Raw genomic sequence first — 12224 nt, forward strand, 5'->3', positions numbered from 1 at the left:
GACCTCTGGATATGATGCTGTGATGCAACATTCATCCCATCACATGCCATAAAGTATGAAGTGTGCTGTGGTAATGGTGTGCCTTTGGCTTAATGTTGGTGTGGCAGAATAACACAGTACTGTCTGTTACTTTTTATTGACATCAAGTCTTCACCATCACAAGTAATGATAGCAGTCTTGCATACTCTCAGCTCTTCCACCTGTAAATATAGAAAATGTACTAGTTTACTACAGCAGGAAGTTAGAGAATTTGCCTTTGCGTGAGTTCCTCCCTGAAAAGTCACTTTTTAAGTCAAGAAACCCAATGAAAACCATCATCTCTACAAGATGATGAGCAGCTAGTTCCTGCTGGGGAGGAATCTGGGGGAGCTGTCTGTGTTTTACCTCACCAAAGTAGTTTTATACTGTGATTACTGGGTACCAGAAACCTTATTTTCTCAACAGCCCCTGAAGGAAACATGCCTGAAGCATCTCATCACCCTGCTGTGGGGATGTCTAGGTGATTTTTGGAGTTGTCAGACTGGCAGGAAGAAGTTAGTTTTGTACATGCAAACTTTAGCTTCCAGACTAAAATAAAGAAATGAAGGGACTTTTCCTTTTTTTGTTTTGTTTTGTTTTGTTTTTGTTTTTGTTTGTTTGTTTGTTTTGTTTGTTTTCCAGTGACCCTTGTCTTAATGCAGTCTGACTCACTTTGTCAAGACGAAAATGATGTGTTGGGTCTGCTACTGACCATGGTATAGGCTGAGGGTCAGGGAGTCTGCAGGACATTTGCAGGAAGAAAAGTCATGAGATGGCTGAGTAGATCTTGCACACTTAACACCTGGGCCAGGAATGGGCTCCACAAGGAGATATTTTCACATGCAACAATTAACCAAAAGCACACCAGCTAAAAAACTCCCTCTTATGATGGGCTAAAATCCTTCCACGCTGAACTGAAAAGCAAAATGCGTGGAATTCAACAAAGCCAGGTTTTCACCCTGTATTTTTCTGATGGACTCTGAATAAGACTGTGGTGTTTTTGGGGGAGTTTTAAAATATTCCTTTACTTTTTTTTTTTTTTTTTTTTTTTTTTTCTGTAGCAAATTATCATCCACAGTCATTGAGAAAAAAGGGAGTCAGTTGTTTCCTGGGTGGGTGGGTGAGAGGTAAGGGTCTCTGGCCTGGAGTTGGTGGCTGTGGTCCTGTGGTGGTGGCTCAGAAATTGGACTGGCATGAAGGAGAGGGAGAAAAAGAGGCTCCTTGGGCAGATAACCAAACCTTTAGGTCTTTGTTTCTCTGCAGGAGCTCCCAGGTTTCCTTTTTGTTTTACCCTGCTGTGTGTGTGCTCAGCCCTGATGCCAAAGGATGGGGCCTGCTGTGGTGAAGAGACCACGGGAGCTGGGGTCCCTCAGAGCACGCAGTCCTCAGCAGACCTTGGAGGCCTTTTATTCTGTCTGCACTCGCAGATGTCTTTGAGTCTGGGATTTAATCTGGACTTTTTTTGGGCACACTACTGGGGCTGGGGGTTTGCTGTTGCACCTTCTCCTGCTATTTATTTTTCCTCTCTGCACACCCTCCACTGTCACCCTGAAAAAATTCAGGAATCATGTCCTGAAAACTGTGCAAGTCAGGTGAAGCCATTTGTTTACAGTTCAAAGTGAAGCATTAAAAACAATGGGCTGAGTAAAGCATGAAAGTAGATCAATCCCAGCCCCATTTTAACTTCCTCTCCTTCAGGATCACTTTGAAGCTACAGTAATTATGATTCTTTCTGCTAGCTTAAATCACCCTTGCCCTCATTAGAGCTGTGCAGAGTGACCATTTTCCATTTCATGAGTCGCCACGTGTAAAAGCTGCTGTGTTTGCAAGTATTCAGGCATACCTGGCTGCACCACACAAGTCATAAGTGATAACAGTCATAATTAATATCCATTATACACCTTCCGTGTACACTGACATCACTGATAACATCAAGTGCAATTTATGTGGTGCTATGAGCAGCAAACTTCGGTGACTTCGGAGGTGTCCTAGACATAGGCTGCTTGGTCTCGTGAGGGAACAGTTCCCTTGTAGATGCTTGCCCTGAATACTCTGAAGTGACACAAATGACCTGGGGTCATATTAAAGGGACACCATTTTCTGTGGACTTGAGGTACAAAAAAAAGAAGTCCACAGCCAAGATTTGTTTTAGGTGAGTTTAGGCTTTAATCATATTTTTTAAATTAAATGTTAAACCTCGGGACATGCTTACTGCTCCAACATGTTTCTCTGAAAGCTGTGACCCTGTTTGCTGCTGTGTGATGGAGCAGTCAGTAACAACTCACTCTTCATGTATGAAGAAGATACTTTTTTCTGCAGTGATATTTTTGAAAAGCAAACAACAACAATAAAAAAACTCCCTTTCTCCCCTTAAATGTTACCTAAATGCATTTACATGAATACGTCCTTTTTCAGGGCATGATCTCAGAGGTCTGTTAGTGACCTCTGTCTGTAAAGTGGACCCCATCTCTTTCTTGTGCCTTAAAGACAGAGCTCTTTAGAGACTGTGGAATATTATAGCCGATGCTCTGTTAAGAGAAACATCCCACCTTTGTGACAAAGAAATAGCAGTAACCTTTACATATCTTAATTGCCTCTCCCAGTGTCAGCAGTGTTACACCAGGGGCAATCTGGCTTCTTCATTACTTCAGGGAGACTGCGAGCATCGCCAGGGGATGATGGCAAAAAAAAAGCCCAGGAGCGTGAACGCCATCCCAGAAAGGTCTGAACGGCTGCCGGGCGGCGTAAACTTTTGTCCCCGCTTCATGCCCGTGGAGGTTAATCTCTCCCCGTCCCCCGCCTTTCACACGCATGAGGAGGGTGAGATTTACGGGCGGGCGAGAGGCAGCGGGCGCAGGGGGCGCGGGGCGGCGGGCGGCCGGGGGCAGCTGCAGGGCCGAACCTGCCGAGCTGGAAGAAGGAAGCAGGCAGCCTCGCCTGACACTGGGGTCAGGGGGTCACCCCGCGCGGGCGGCGGCGGCGCGGCAGATTGGAGGCTCGCGATGCCCCTCCGACATCGTTCAGACAAACAAGCAGATGGCAGGTGTCAGCGGTGACAAAGAGCCATCTGTGCAGCGGGGACCGTCCCCTCCATTCTCTCACAGGCTACTTCATTAAACCCTCACTTCAGAGTGACTGCGCCGTAGCCTTTAACCAACGGGGCCCCCAGTAGCTCTTCTTTTTTTTTTTTTAATTATTATTATTATTATTATTTAAAGACTGGCCGCGTTCTGCTCTCAACTACATATTTGCATTGTATACGTGCACCTTATCACCTCCAAAGGGGCAGGAGGGGAAGAAAATAAAAACAGAAATGCTCAGCAAAACCCTCCTGCCAAGTGCCATCTCCTCTGGAAACTGAGGCAGCATCTCCTGCTCTTCTCCAAACCCCCCAAACGTAGTGCTCCAGGTTTCTGAGGCACTGATGAGGTACCACCAAGCCTGCAGAGGCCCTCAGGAGTGGGATGTGGTGTGGGGGAAACTGGATCTTCCGGGAAAGCAAACGAACTTGGAAAGCTGCTGGAGATGACACTGTGGTGGGGAGGGGGACGCCCGGCCAGGCCCCGCATTGAAAGCCTGCCTGCAGCTGCTGGGCGCCCCGGTAGCTGCGGTTCATCTGTGCCAGCCCGGCAGCAGGCCCGAGCGGAGGTGACATCTTTCTCATGGGGCCTGGGGGGAGGAAGGGGAAAGGGGTGGGGGTGCGGCGTGATTTATTTATTTATCTTGTTGGGCTGCGGTGGGGGATCTGGGAACTTTCTAGGCCACGGCACCTCTGTGGCCAGTCGCGCTACTTTAGCCTCCCCTGCAGATCCCAGTGGAGAACGGCATCGGAGTTGCCTTCGGAGAGACCCGACTGTCCTGGGGCATCTCACTGGGGCTCTGCTGGTGTTTTCCTGGTGACTCCTGACCACCTTTTATGAACAATAACCAAACAACTGAGAAACCCACGAGAGCTGCGGCAGCGTGAGACACCTACATGTATTCTGCCCATCCCAGAACATTTGCAGGCACCAGAAATCAGCACTCATAAGTAACTCATTAGAGAGTGAGTTTTGCTGAGGGATGGATTTCAGGATTGGTTCAAACAAAGCAAAAGCTGTTTCCAGACTCTTGCCAAGTCCCCAGTCAGGCTTGAAGTGAACTTTTTTAGGAGTGCTAGAACAGTTTTTTGTTTGTTTGTTTGCTTGCTTGCTTGTTTAAATGGGTCTTGGCACTTTCTGGTTTCAGCTAGGGAAACAGAGATGGGAGCACTGAAAAGATAAATCAAAAGCTGTCCTTGCATCATCACTGATCTCAGCAGTACCAGATAGGACTGGAAATATCCTAGGAAAGGGCGTTGGGCAAGAGTTTTTAGACTGAGGATGTTCAGATACATGGAGAGTTGCAACACTTGGACAGCTGAGCTGGTTGAAGCCGATGTTTTTTCCTCTGTCAGGCAGCAGTGCTCACCAGGGTATTCACCCTCTGCCTGATGGCAATGCAAGGCACAACATTCCTTCCTATAAGGCCTGCTTATAATCACAGCTTGTGATTTCGGCAGACATGCCCTTCCTATGAAGCTGTCCCAAACGGTGGTGTAAGGAGCATGGGCCAGGTTCTGCCTTGAACCCTTCTGGATACCAAGGCATGAACAGTGAGCATAGAGAGAAAAGCCTCTATTTTCTTCTGTTTTGTTTTGTTTCAGCAATAGCTACATCTGGCTTTCAGACTGGCAACATCAGATCCTTTATTAGTTTATAAACATTGGAGTCCTCTGGGGAGTAGTCCAGATCCACTTACAGCCTCTGAGTGACAGAGGTGACACTTGGAGTAGGGCAGCATCCGTGAAGGAAGTTTGGCTTCCCTCTTAATAGAAAAAGGCTCGCGGGACTGCAGCAAAAGGCCAGCTAGTTACACGCTGGAAAGCATTCAGTGTCAATAGTTACTCCCTTTAGTGGAGGGAAATGGCCAGTTGGCTAGAAGGGAAAGGGGCTAATATTTTCCATCCTACTCCTGCGCTTACTTACAACAATTCGCAGTCAAATCTTTCACTTAGGCTAGCTTGAGAATAAAATCCTGGTGACGTACCATCCACCTTACAGGCCTGGCAGTGCTTCAAGTAGCTTCAACACTAAAGGTCCACTCCCCAGTTAGATAATTCTCTGAGAAATAGTTGTACTTGCCAACAGCTTCCTGCTTCTCCTGATAATAAGGTGAAAATTTCTTATTCCTGACAGCTCATAAAGTAACAATCCAGCAAATTCCCACCCAACACATGGAAGAGAACCAGCAGATGACCAGCGGGTATATTTTTAGCCAGCCTCTAGGTGGAATTTGAAGATGGGAATGCCAGGTGTGTGTTTGAGCCCTCACTCACATGCATGTGAATAAAATACAGTTTAATCTCTTAATTAGTAGGTTTCAATGGAAACATGAAGATATTTTTAATTCAAACAGGTTTTACCAGTAAGTAGCAAGAATTACCATCTGCTTATCACAAGTCTTGTTTTTTAACTATTTAATTTCTGGATTAAGCTCTAAACCTGTATGAGGGTGGGGAGAGGGATCTGGAGCAGCCTAAATTCCAACACACTCAGCCCATAGACAGAAACAAAATGTTTTTTGTTTGGGAACACCTCAACTTCAACAATACATGAGAGATTCAATGACTCTGACACTCTTTCCTGCTCAGACACCCCCATTCATGTATTTTCTGTAGAGCTTACAACAGTCCTGCCTGCCTCCTGCCTGCCTGTGAGGGGCTGTGGGAGCTGGCTACAGACTTCCCCTTATTAAAAGATGTGGGATTCCTACAAAATGCTATGGTGTGGTAATCTGATTTACTTGGCTATAGGGATGCCCACAAAGCTTCATGTAGGAAGTCAGCTTTAGAATGATGCCATTTCCTTCAGGAGGTGGGCTGTTTTCCCCATCCCCATGGGGTTCATTGGCTTCACAAAGTTACAGTATGTGAAGAAATTTCATCGGGCAAAGGCTCAAGTAAGATGGTGCGGTCCAGCTTCCCTCCTCTGTGTCACCTGGAAGGATTAGTTTTGGGAAGATGAATTTAGGAAGCTCAATACTGACCAGCGTATAACGGCCAGAACATGTCAGTATAGCATTGTCATTACTTTTCAGGAGGGTCTATCTTTTCTGATCAATGCGAAAAGGGTCAGGGTTGCAGCTCACTATCCTCCTTGTCTTCTTTGAACAAATTAGTATCCATAGACACAATCAGGCCCTCAAATATTCACAGCTGTGGTTCAAATGAAGTCTCCTAATGAAATGCAAATTCAATAAGACAGTTACATGATCAGCATCAGCTCATTAAGACCTGCTGAGGCTGTGTCTGCTCTTTGTTAGACTGGCACAAAGCTCCCTCCAACTTTGGAGGAATCACCCTGGGCTGGAAACTGCTGGGCTCCAGGTGAGGTTTGGCCCAGACAGTGCTATGCCGCCAGATCAGTGGCTCTGGGCTGATGGGTATCAGCTGAGGGTTGGGCTCTGAAGGAGGGCAGAGGGGTTGGATTTGCTCTCCTCCATCCTGCCATAAAATCAGCAGGGAGCCTGCTGAAGCTGCAAGGTGACACTAATGCAAACAAACACCACAAACCCCAGTCTGAGGCAAAACCGAAAACAGGCCGATGCTTAAGATTTTCCCTGGAGAGGCTCTCAACTCATATTTGGGAGGTTCTTGAAGCCACTGCTATTTCCTCGGTCATGGGAGGCAGGATAAAGAGTGTCAGGCAGCTGGCTTGCTACCTTCCTGACCCCATTTTACAATGTCTGCACTTCTGTGAAAGGGTTGCCCCAGACAATGCACAAGGGATGCACAGCCCTTGCATCCAAGTATGGGGTGTTGTGTTTTTTTTTTTTTTTCCTAGCCCCATCGAATGTGGTGATGTTTGACAGGTCTGACCTGTTCAGCTGTAATGAGCCATTGGGAAAAAAAGGGACAAATGCAGTTACCTCTCACCACAAGTCCTGCTGCTGGGAGATGAACTTTGCTACTCTGCCTTTGCTTTAACAAATGCCCCTCAGTGTATCTCACTGCAAATGTGTTTCCTTTTCATTTTCAAATAGGGACGAATCCAGTATGTTAGATTAGAAATTTCCCATCGCTGACAAAGGTGGACGGGAAAAAAAAAGCCATGTAAAGTTCAAGAGGAGGGCAGGGAGGAGAATGAAAACAAAATGAATGAGCAAGAGCCAGTTTCTGCTTTTTCATAAGTAGAGTTTTGCAATAATTTGTATTTTAAGATGTTTTTGTTGAAGTATATGTTTTCTTTGGTTGTTTTCTTTCCTTTTTTTTTTCTTTCCTTTTTTTCTTTATTTTTGGGGGCAGTGGGGGATGGGGGTGATGTGGTGTGGGTGGAACCCCATGCAAGTAAACTGTGTTTTTATGCTAAGGTTATTTACACATTAGATGTATGCATTCAAGGCCAGTTACCCAGAAAGAACAGAGGAGCAAAAATGCAAGCATGCTTATTAAAAAGGGAAAAGAACCCTTTTAAGAGCCAGACTTTGTGCATTTATGTTCTGCTGTTTGACTTTCAGTGTTTTACATCTGTGTATTAAAAAGGAATTTGGGTTACATTTATCATGCATAGGAATAACAGATCAATTGCTCAGGGGCATAACAGATCTTGGAAAAGAAAATACATACAATAAATACAGTTTTGTACATGGAGTGCATTCAACACATATTTATTGTAGTAGGTTGCAGCCTTTCGTCTCTTTCTATTAGCAGTGTGTGATGTGGCAATTGTGGTCTGGGTCATGTAAGGAGGGAACTAGTTTTGAAGGAAAAAATGAGAATGTAGATAAAACTGCTTTGAAAAAATATGCAGCCACACCAGAGGAAGCCAAACCCCAGGAGAGCAGTAGGACTGATGAGAAGGTTGACAAATATGGCCTGTGAGGACAGGTTGAAGGCACTGGAATTAGTTTAGAGAAGCCAGCCCTAAAGGGAGACCATGATAGCAGTCCTCAGATATGAGGTTAATAGAGGAGAAGTTTTTACTTAATGTATTAAGAGAGACCCAGGTTAGGAAAAACTTGCCACCAGTTGGCACAGGTGAAGATGACGCAGGGTGGTGGAGGTTCAAAGTAGAGCATGGACTGATGTCTTCTGGGGTCAAGCCTGGGCTCTTCACCCTGCCTTGGAGGTGAGAGAAGCCAGTTGGTCTCCTGGGGCTCCCTTGCCCAGCTGTGACGCAGAGTGCTTGCAGAGCACTTGGTGAGGATGAGGTGGAACATTTTGTCATTTGGGCTGTGCAGGCACATGGCACACAGAAATCCCCAGCGTGAACACGAGGACAGAAAATTAATTTCAAATCAGGCTCAGTTTTTCAGGGCCTGCCAGGTTAATTCCTCTAAGCCTCTCTGCCTGTTCTCGCCCTCCTATCTTTGACCCACACACCATCCCCTGGACAGTTGCTAAAGTCATCTGGTCTGGGAACAATGTAGCGTGGCTGTGGCAACCAACCTCCCCAGCTGCTTCAGCAAACAAACAGTTTGTACATGCTCCGACTATAGTTTCCAGTCATGCATTGGCCAGAATGTGCTTGGAGCAGTGACTGAGTGGCTTTGGTAATAGACACAAGCATAAAAGCCAAGCAGTCCTCACGAACGATTTGTGAGGAGGGATAGAAGTGAAACGTGTTGACTGGATGGCTTGCTAAAAATAGCAACCGCGTCTCTAGCTGTCATCACATCTCTCCTCTAATCCTGCAGGCAGCGTGTGAAGGGTTACCCTAATGCCCCCGTGCCGGTTCCTCACGCCGAGCCGAGTGCCGGAGGGGCCACGAGCAGATTGCCAAGCAAAGCCAGATTTTGCTCCCCAGGCTCTTTGCAATCAGCTGCTGCTCCCAACGTTTTGTCATCAAGTCAGCCGCAGCCTTCCCTGTATTACCAAGGAACATGCTCAAGCGGCCCAAAGTGTCATGCTTTCACTGGGGGCTTTCACTAGTTACCAGCAGTTGTGTGACACCACATTAGAAGTGGCCTGGGTGCCAAGCTCCCACTGAAGACAAGCTTAGGAAATCATAAAGTACCATCCCAAAAAGGTATTAGCAAGGCAATATCGTTTGTTATGCTTTGTCATGGTGCCCGATTCCAATGCTCGATCTGCGTGGTGTGTGTTAGAAACTAAAATCTCCTGTTTACAACATCTCATTGAAAAAAGCTATACCAAAAATGAGATATATACATTTTCAAGTGCTTTACTGCTAACTGGACACTCATCTGAAATGTTGCTGACTACATCAGAGAAGCAGCATGTGACTTTGGTACCAGGTTTTCTTGAAATACCTGTTCTCCTAGCACTCTATTTCTTCAATTATTAAGTTTTCTCAGAATGAAATACGTCTTCCTGAACCTATTTATCTCTATTTGGCAAATGTATTCAAGGACCTCTTGTATCAATCTTGTGATAGGCAGACTTCAAAGCTTTGTTACAAAGATGATTGGAAATGTATTTCTTGTACAGGGGGGCTGTTTTGTCCCTCAGTGGCATCAGAAGTAACCTGAACAAGACCATTAGAAAGGTTCACTGGAGCCACAGACCTGCAAGGTCTGGAAAATGAAAGGAAAGTGGGTGCACAGTGCTTATTCTGCTGCCAATTTTCCATCCAAAATTGAAATATTGAAATATTGTTTATTGCAGAACCAGTGCCCTCCCTTCCTTCCTTCCTTCCTTCCTTCCTTCCTTCCTTCCTTCCTTCCTTCCTTCCTTCCTTCCTTCCTTCCTTCCTTCCTTCCTTCCTTCCTTCCTTCCTTCCTTCCTTCCCTCCTTCCTTCCTTCCTTCTACCTGCTGCATGCTCATGCATGGTCCTGCCAGTGGAGAGGCATTCTGCACCACAGCAGTGTTTGTTCTTGCAGCACTTTTTTTTTCCGTGTGTCTGAAACGCTGCTATCATCAACGACCACCTACCTTTTGGAAAGTGCAACCGACAGCAGAGGGAAAAAGTGAAGCAAATGTTCCCTTGAAGTAAATGTTCCCTGAATACTGGAGGGAGAAAGCCTTGTCTTGGTATTTCAACAAAATAGCCTGCATTTCATACCACAAAACTGAGTTTTTAAGGCTCCAGTGGGAAATAAATGGGAAATGAGTATCCAGATGTTCTAGGCATCTCCAGAAGGCATGGCTGATATAGAGCTCATGGGAACAAATAGGGGAAAATCGGAGAATCCTATTAAAGTTGTTAAAATAAATATTGGTTTAATATTTTGCCTTAAAAACACCCTTTTTGTTTTTGACAACTTTCCACTGTCTTTTTTTTTTTTTTTTCCATGTTGCTGCTGATGCTACGTCATTGGCAGTTCAGCATTCTAACAGACTCCATGGTTGGATGCTTGTTTCATTCATGGAGGTGAACAGCACTTTCGAGCAATGATGTATTTTTCACAGAGGTATGCATTCAGCTCCTGATAGGCCAATACTGTCAGTGCCAAAATCCTCCTGAACTCAGGCTTGGTCACTCATTGTGACTGGAGAGGCAAAGGGAGAGCTGAACTCCTGAACACCTTGGTAGCATTCTTGCAGAGACCTGGCTCTCTTGTGGTCTTAGGCAGAGAGAAGCAGAAACAAGGCTGAAGTTCCCCTGCACTGCAGTGGTCTTTTAATTGCCACCCTCCCTGACTTCCTTCATTTCAGCTATCTGAAGCCATAGCCAGGAAAAATAAGGTTTTAAGTCATTGCAGCCTCAAGGGCAGCAGCCATAATAATATCAAAAAGTTATACAATCTACCATGTTTTAGATAAAGGGTGAAACTGGAAGCAGGATCAAACCTCAGGTGGGACAGAAAGGAGAAAGAGGGTGAGAAGAGCAGAGGCAAGGAAAGGAATGCTCAAGACCAGGTTGGATGGGGCTTTGGGCAACCTGATCTAGTGGGAGATGTCCCTATCCATGGCAGGGTGTTGGAACATGATGATCTTTAAGGCCTCTTCCAACCCAGATCATTCTGTGATTGTATGAAAACAAGGTTCTGGGGACTGAAGGAAAGGAAACATTAGTATTATCCCTCGTGCAGGACAGAGGCTCCCCTGACCGCCTCTGTATGATCCTGTTGGGGATATTTAGGGGGCCTTACCTCAGTTACTTCTCAGGGGCCTGGACTGACCTCTCCACCACCCAGGGACTGGACTCCAGTGCTTGCCATACTACTTGAATCAGGAACTACCTGTGCATGGCCATTCCTCTATGGAGGGAGGTAGAGGAGCTCAGGTTGAAGCTGCTTCTTAGTGGGAGCTTATAAACAAACCTAAAAATGAGTTTAGAACCCAGGGAAACTGATCCTGTGTGCAAGTGATGTGTCCAGAAGGGCTGTGCAGGCAATCTTTGCTGTCATCTGGTTTCCCAGGACACACAGATGACAAAGGAGGAGCTGACACCACATTTACTTTTCTGAGTTCTGTCCCATGTTCTTGTTTTTATTGCTCTGCCTTTGTGTGCAGCCTTGCTGGCACTGGGCTCCCCTCGCTCCCTGCCCCGGGGGGAGAGAGGGGCATGTTTTCTTTAAACTTTCCGTCTCCTCTGTGACAGTTTCCATTAGTGGTTTGACACCCCTTTGCTTCTTCCATGAGGGCCTTGCCTTTACCCTGTCTTTAATCATGTTGTCATATGATAATAGGATCAAAAGGAGGAACACTGAGTCTTGCCCTTCTGGAGTGCTTTACGCTCACCCTAATAAACAGCTTGTGCCTGGGATTGTGCTGCAGCTGGCCTGCCTTCAGCCCCGTCCTTTCTGTGCTGTGCTCGTGCTGAACTTTAACCAGGGGGCTGCTTCTCCTCAGCAGCCTCCCAGCCCAGCAACCCTCCACTGCACTGGGCAGTCTGGGCTATCCTGGCATAAGAGGAGCAAAACCATTACAGAGCAGACAGCACACTAGAAAATGTGGTGGATTTTTCTAGCATTCAAATCTTTAGCAAAAATCCAGATTCAGCAGGCCTTGGTGAAAATGTTCAGTGCACTCATGTATGTGTATATAGCCATGGGGAAAAGGGAGTTTACCCTTGTTGCTGCCTAGCACGGGATCTCCCAGAGGACCTGGCAAAATCCTGAAGCCCTGGGAGTAGTTAACCTGCTTGCTTTTCCTCTGTGCAAGACATTTTGCAGAATTTGACTTGCACAGAAGCTGTACTTCCAAGCCTGAGCAATGACTGCTGGACCTGCAGGAATGGGCTTTCCTATGTCTTGAGTCAGGGAATGGAAGGACTGCTCA

Source organism: Aythya fuligula, chromosome 3 (assembly GCF_009819795.1).
Source record: "Aythya fuligula isolate bAytFul2 chromosome 3, bAytFul2.pri, whole genome shotgun sequence".
NCBI lineage: Eukaryota > Metazoa > Chordata > Aves > Anseriformes > Anatidae > Aythya > Aythya fuligula.